Consider the following 7589-nt stretch of genomic DNA (forward strand, 5'->3'; position numbering starts at 1 on the left):
AAAGAGAGAGAGAGAGAGAGGAGAGAGAGAGAGAGAGAGAGAGAGAGAAAGGAGACACCCCAGCCTTGGCCTCTAGGCCCCCTAGAGCCCTGATTAGCAGTAACTTCCATAAGCCATTCAAGGAGACCTTAGAGCTTCCAACCTAGAGTCACTGAGATGGTTTATTGACTCATAAATAGTGCTCTGAGAGGTTGCATTGTGGGCTGTGTTGACTGAAATGCTCAATGTCTATATTTTCGGTTTGGATTTACCTTTCCTGGCTGTGGGTAGTTCCTTATTCCGGGCAGGCTGACCTTTGCCAGGGGCCGGTTAGTATGCTAGGCTGGCACAATGCCCTCCTGCCTTCCCCAGCCTGCATGACCAGAAGTTGGAGGGATGTCCTTCTTCTCGTCAATCTGAGTGCACAGGGTTTACCTAAGGTGAAGAGGACTCAGAGAGGAGAGAGAAGAGATTAGGAGACCTACAGCATCCTGGTGCCACTGTTCCCAGGGCCCTCTGCTAAGACATTGTCTGAGATCCCATCAGTAGCTAATTTGTGCATTATCTCATGGAATTCACTTGACTTCCAGTGTCCCCGCTATAAATGACCCCGCTATAAATGAGAAAACAGAGCCCCGAGGTTGACAGCCCCAGGTTACTACGCAGCTACCTGGTAAGGACTAGAATCCTCTGAATATGGTTCAGATAAAGAGGTTTTGCTCAGAGAGATGAGGGTAGGTTAAAGAAGGAACAAAAGCTGGAGATGTACCCAGAAACTAACAGGAAGCTCTTACCACCAACAGGTCAAGGAAAGCAAAGACTATGACCGAAGTCAGGAGTAAGAACTGGAACCACAGGGGTGGACCTAGAGTCATGGAGGAACATGGTGACAGACAGGACCAAACCCCAAAGAAAGAAGGGAGCAGAAAAGAAATACCCTAACCTCTCTTTTCTCCTGCTCTCCTGTGCCCCCATCCAGGCCTCCCAGTGGCCAAATCCATCCTGGAGCTGGAGGTAAAGGAGAGCCCAGGTGATATACTCTAAAGAGGGCAGTCATTTGGGCAGAGAGTCACATAAGAAAGATGGGAGTGAGGCAAATGGCATGTGGCCAGTAAGACCATGGAGCTGGATTTTGATCATGAGCTGCTAAGCTTCACTGTGCTTTCAGGCTGAGACACCTTTCTACCAAGCAGCACCACCAACCTGGGCACAAACCCTCTCTGAAGGGTGGCCTGGCTCACCTGCTTATTAATTTGAATCATCTTTTTCTCCATTTCTTTTCCCAGTTATGCTCCTACAGAAACCTCTCCTAGAGAATGAAATTGCCTGGCCCCAGGCTTCTGGCCAGCTGGATCCCACCACGGCCCCAATTGCTAAGTCCTCATTTTTTCAATTTGTGCTTACGTGACCCCATTGCGGATTCTGGAAAAAAAGCTCCTTCAGTTTCTAACCAGCAATCTCCTCTCCCCACCCTCCATCCCCACCAGTCCAATATTTTCACCCAGGCCTTGCACTTTTTCTCGTAGATTTCCCTGTCCTCACCCTGAGTAGCCCGTTGCTAGCAGCATTTCTTTGCCCTATGGCTGTATCTGGGTCAGGGACTGAATGAGTGCTCACTCCAGTCACCCAGATGGCAACACAGCTCTGAAGGTGCTGATCTTCTCAAGTGACACCCCAGATCCAAGGTGAGCAGAGACTAAGCCATGAGGGGTGGTTAACTGGAAAGCCTTGGAATGCTGAAAGGACAGAGGACAGTCCATTTCCCAATTTGATTATTTCAACAGCAAGGCGTTTGCTAGAAAGTTGGGAATTTCAGAAAGGGTCCCCATACTGCCCGTCAGACGTCATCCTTATTTTTCATTCCCCCACCACCACCCCACCAGCTTTTATCCACTTATCTCTCTCCCCTGCAGTTTCTTTCTTTTTAAAAAAGTAATTATTAGCACATATGAATTGTGCAAGCTAATGCATTTCATTGTGACATTTCTCCTGCTGTTTCTAACCTGGCTAAACCTGGTCTCTAGAGTTTGCCTCAAGGCATCACCAAAGGGTGGTGGGACTTCTGGGTACCAGTCAGACTTGAATTCTTGTCTTCTCCCCTATTCCCCTCCATCCATTCACCAGAATGCTGAGCTCTACTGTGCGTGTCCATTAGCAGCTTTATAGATGATGATGATGGGGAGTGGGAGAGGGGAAGGGTGGTGGCCAACATTTACCCTTCTTTAGCTGCTGTTTTAAGCACTTTACAAATACCAGATAATCTATCTTCACAACATTACTATCTCTGTTTCACAGGTGAGGAAAGCAAGGCTTAGGTGGATCACATGGTTAGGCCAAGGTCACACAGCTAGAAACTCACACAATCTAAGTGAAGCCCCCAGAGCCCACATTCTAGCCATGACCCTGTGCTGCCTGAGGATGGCAGAAGGTAGATTTTTCCCCCCATCTTTCTTCTTTTTCTGAAAAGCTTTATTGAATTATAATTGGCATATAATTAACTGCACATATTTAAAGAACACAATTTGATGAGTTCTGACATATGTATACACCCATGAAACTACTGCTACAATCAAGATAACCAACATGTCCATCATTCCCGAAAGCTTCTCTGTGCTCCTTGGTAAATCCAGCCTCACTTCTCATCCCACCCTGTTCCTAGGCAACCAATTGTCTGCTTTATGCCCCTATAGATTAATTTGCATTTTCTAGAATTTTATATATGGAAGCAGGCAGCATGTATCCTTTTTTATCTGGCTTCTTTCACTCAGCATAATTATTTTGAGGTTCAAGCATATTGTTGCATGTACCAATAGTTCATTCCTTTGTATTGCTGAATAGTATCCCATTATATAGTTATACTAAATTTGTTTCATCAGTTCACTTCTAAATGGGCATTTGAAGTGTTTAGAGCATTAGGCTATTGCAAATAAGGCTACTATGAACCTTTAGATGCAAGTTTTTTGTAAAGATATGTTTTCATTTCTTAGGGTGAATCCCTAGGAAAGTAAATATTGGATCATATGGTAGGCGTATGTTTTGCTTAGTGAAAAGTGGCCAAACCATTTAGCCAAGTGGTTGCGCCCTTTCACATCCCAACCAGCTGTGTAAAGAGTTCCAATGGCTCCAATTCATTAAACATTTGGTATACTTTTTAATTTTAGCCCTTCTAGTGGGTATGCAAGTTTCTCTTTAAGATTTCAATTTGCATTTTTCTAATAAGTAATTAAATTAAGTATCTTTTCATATGCTTATTTGCCCTTCTATATTTTTGATGAAATGTTTGAAACTTTTGCCCATTTTTCTAAAAAAAAAATGAGCTCTCTTATTATTGAGGTGTAAGTGTTCTTTATATAGTCCAGACAAAGTCCTTTGTAAGTTATGTCCTTTGTCAATTTTGCAACTTTTTATGTCTCCTGCTTTCATTTTTACAAGGGTCTTTTGAAGAATAAAAGTTTGATATTTTCATGAAGTCTAATTTGTTAATATATATTTTTTCATGGCTCATGTCCCCTCCGATAGAATACCAATAGAAAATATTCTATGATATTTAAAAATTGTGATAAGATACACATAACAAAATTTACTATCTAAGCCATTTTAAGTGTACAGTTCAGTAACATAAAGTATAATCACAGCATTGTAGTTCATGCTTTTCAAAGTCTTTGAAATAATTTTTGCCAAATTCAAGTCACTTAAGATTTTATCTATGTTTTCTGCTTAAGGCTTTATAGTTCTTATAGTTTTAGCCCTTACAGGTATCTTCAAGTTAATTTTTCTGCATGGAAGGAGATTAAAAACTGAGGTTTATTTTTGCATATTAAACATTTATTCCTTCACCACTTGTCAAAAAGATCATCCTTTTCCTATTCACTCACATTGACAACTTTGTCAAATGTCAATTGGTTGTTTTTGACTATTTTTTCTAGTTTGCTTTTAGCTCCAACTCTTGGCAAATTGCCTACTGATTTCCTCATACTGTCTTCCTGAATGAAGTTCCCTACTTATCCCTGTATGGACCTGGCTCCTGACTTTCTCTCCTCATTGTTTGATAGACTTATAGTGAACTATTGCAGGCTCTACTAAATCCCCTGTCTATCCACTCATCTGCATTCAGCTTTTTCCAGCCTTCCTTATCTAGGCTCTCTGCACAGCACGTGAGCCCTGCTGCTACCCACAACCTGAGGCCATCAGAGTCCTGGAGGGCGAGAGCTGTATGTGAATCCTGCTCAGCCTGGGAAGCTCTAGCACAGCAGGCTTTCCTGACCACTTACTCAGACCAAAGACCCATCCCTTGTAGAATGGCGTGGCTGCAGAACTTCTAGAGACCTCACTGGCCATTGGTATCAGCCAGGTTGTGAACCTTGGTTGGATTGAGAAATGATATTTGGCTAAAAAGAATATTGTTGGATAAAACTGAACAAGGGAAATGCAGAACCTGGCAGATCAGTGTTCTCCCACATGGAAAGAAACCCTTTTAAAGCATACCTGTGCACCAGGAGTTCTGTGAAGTCCATATATCTTATACTATTTAGAAGCACAAGGACCACAGAGGCTGATCTCCATCTAGTCAGCCATCATGAATGACAAACACGTCCAGGAAGAAGGCTTGAGATGACTTCTTTATGTTGTTTAGATTTCTCTTCCAGTCTGGAAGGGGACAGGCTGTCCTTTGAGTTTTGCAAATATTTGTTGAGGGATATCCCTCGGTATCCATCAGAGTGGATGCAGGAAGTATTGATCTTAGCAAGGACTATGTCCCTTGCCCCCCAGACTGGTTCATTTGAAAGCCTCAAAGCAGCCTCGGGGAGGGGAATCTTTTCTGGAAGAATTTTATTTTAAATTCAGGTGAAATGAGGGACAGCATAGATCCCCAACAAAGGCCAGGCTTTATTGCATTTTCCACAGAGAATAAAGAATCCCTGCAGTCAGCACATGTTCAGGGAGCATTTGAGAGAGGCTGTATCCTAGCACAAATATTCTACCATTCCGAAGAGGCTGGTAAAATGGGCCCTGTGAATGAAAGTGTTGTCTTGCCTAGGCACCAGGCTCTGAGTTGCTTTTCTAGCCACCAGCCATACTTAGGTTCCTGCTGTTGTGAGCCAACAGCCCAGTTTGGGAGAGAAACAGACGTGCAGACCAGGAGTTCTGCTTTGGTGTCCTGCCTGGTTCATTCAGGGATGACCCCACGAACAGCAAGCTCTAACCAAAGTCCCCACCACCTCTGGAAGGAAGCAAGCCACACACCCGCTTTTCTGGAAATGCATGCAGCCTGCTTCTCTTGTGGGCTGTGTCAAAACAAAGAGTACCTGGATGTGATGGCTGAGGAAGGGGTGGGGCTTGGATGGACATCATGGCACCCTGACCAGCCCCGTGGCCATGGGTCTTGTCCTAGAAGAAAGTAGATCAAGTTTCACTTCTTTTCCAGTCCTGCTCTTGGGAGCAGGCAAAAATCAAATACTTTACTAAATGTTTTACATGTATGCTGGAGCTTGCTTCTGACAACTCAAGACTCTAGAGACTTTCTTCTCTTCTCAGATTGTCGCTTCCCCAACAATAAGAGGCTGTGAGTACAGCTAGGAGAAATAACCTCCACTCTGCTGGGAAGAATGAAGGCGAGAAAACTGATGGAACAATTGCTCATGGTAAAGAAAGTCTTATTAAAAATAAAGCATCTTAGGACAATGCTCCCTGTGTGCCCACGTCTCAGGTTGGATTCGCTGGTAGGTAGATTAAACTGAGGCTTTTGTGGTTTGAGATTCAAATGGTGTCATGGGAAGAGCACATTCTTTGGAGTCAGGTATATTTGGATGTAAATCTGAGCAAGTTTGGGGAGTTGCTTAATTTTGTTTTTTTATCTACAAAATAATATCTGTCTCATTGGGTTGTTAGGAAAATTACTATGTTTTTAAAAAGTAATAGCTACTTTTTTTTTTTTTAATTTTTGGGTGGGAGGTACTGGGATTTAACTCAGGGGCAATTTACCACTGAGCTAAGTCTCCAATCTTTTTTTTTTTTTTTTTTTTTTTTTTATTGTGAGACAGTCTCACTCAGTTGCTTAGGACCTCAAAAAGTTGCTGAGGCTGGCCTTGAATTTGTAAACATTCTGCCTCAGCCTACCGAGCTATTGGGATTATAGGAATGTGCCATTGCACCTGACTGCTCTTTCTCTTTTTCTTTCTCTTTTTTGGAGGGGTTGGGGCAGCAGGACCAGGGATTGAACTCAGGGGCACTGAACCACATCCCCAGCCCAATTTTGTATTTTATTTAGAGACAGAGTCTCACTGAATTGCTTTTGCTTAGGGCCTTGCTATTGCTGAGGCTGGCTTTGAACTCACAATCCTCCTGTCTCAGCCTCCTGGGCCACTGGTATTACAGGTGTGTGCCACCAAGCCTGACCTACTTTTTCTTTTTTTTGTGTGAGACAAGGTCTCACTATGTTGTACAGGCTGGCCCTGAACTCATGGACTCAAGTGGTCCTCCTACTCAGCCTTCTGAGTAGCTGAGACTACAGACATGTACCACTGCACCCAGTTAACTAATAACTACTTTGAATTGAGTATTTACTGTGTGCCAGATACTTTACTAAATGTTTTACATGTATTAAATCAATTACTCTGAACTCATTATTTAAATATTTGCAAAATGCCTGGCACAGAGTAAGGTACACAGTAGGCATTCAGTAAATGGAAGTTGGTGCCATCATAATATTTCAGAGATATAGGGAGGGGCCTCTTGCTCCTCTTGCTCCCTTCCTTTCCAATTAATGCCTAAACTGTGAAACGTGGCCCTAAACATAATAGTCTCTGGAAAAGAGGAAACATAGGTATTGAAATTAATCCTAAAGTGTAAATAAGTGATAATAGAACCTGAACTGAGATTGGTTTTTTTTGTTTGTTTGTTTGTGTTGTTTGGTACCTGGGATTTAGCCCAGGGGCACTCAACCACTGAGCCATATCCCCAGCCTTTTTATTTTTATCTTGAGACAGGGTCTCACTAGATTGCTTACAGTCCTGCTAAGTTGCTGAGGCTTCGAGTCTGTTGTCCTCCTGCCTCAGCCTCAAGCTGAGGATTACCACTCAAGCCACTGGGATTACAGGTGGGTGCCATTGCGCACAGCCAAGATTTTTTTTTTCTTTCAATTTTTGACATCACTTTATTTATTTATTTTTATTTGTTCTAATTAGATATATATGACAGTAGAATGAATTTAGACATATTGTATACAAATGGAGCACAACTTCTCATTCCTCTGATTGTACATGGTGCAGACAGTCACTCTAGTGGTGTAATCATACATGTATATAGGGTGATAATGTCTGTTTCATTCTACTGTCCTTCCCATCCCCACAGCCGCACCCATCCCCTCACTCCCCTCTACACAAACCAAAGTGTCTTCATTCTTCCCTATGCCCTTACCTCACCATGGATCAGCATCCACTTATCAGAGAGAACATTTGGCTTTCAGTTTTGGGGGATAGGCTTATTTCACTTAGCATGGTATTCTCTAGTTCCATCCATTTATAGGCAAATGTCAAATTTCATTCTTATTTATAGTTTAGTAATATTCCATTGTATATATACCACATTTTCTTTATCCATTCACCTGTTGA

This window comes from Marmota monax, unplaced genomic scaffold (genome assembly GCF_021218885.2).
Source record: "Marmota monax isolate L192 unplaced genomic scaffold, Marmota_monax_Labrador192_F-V1.1 WCK01_AAM20220418_F8-fsc00015, whole genome shotgun sequence".
Lineage (NCBI taxonomy): Eukaryota > Metazoa > Chordata > Mammalia > Rodentia > Sciuridae > Marmota > Marmota monax.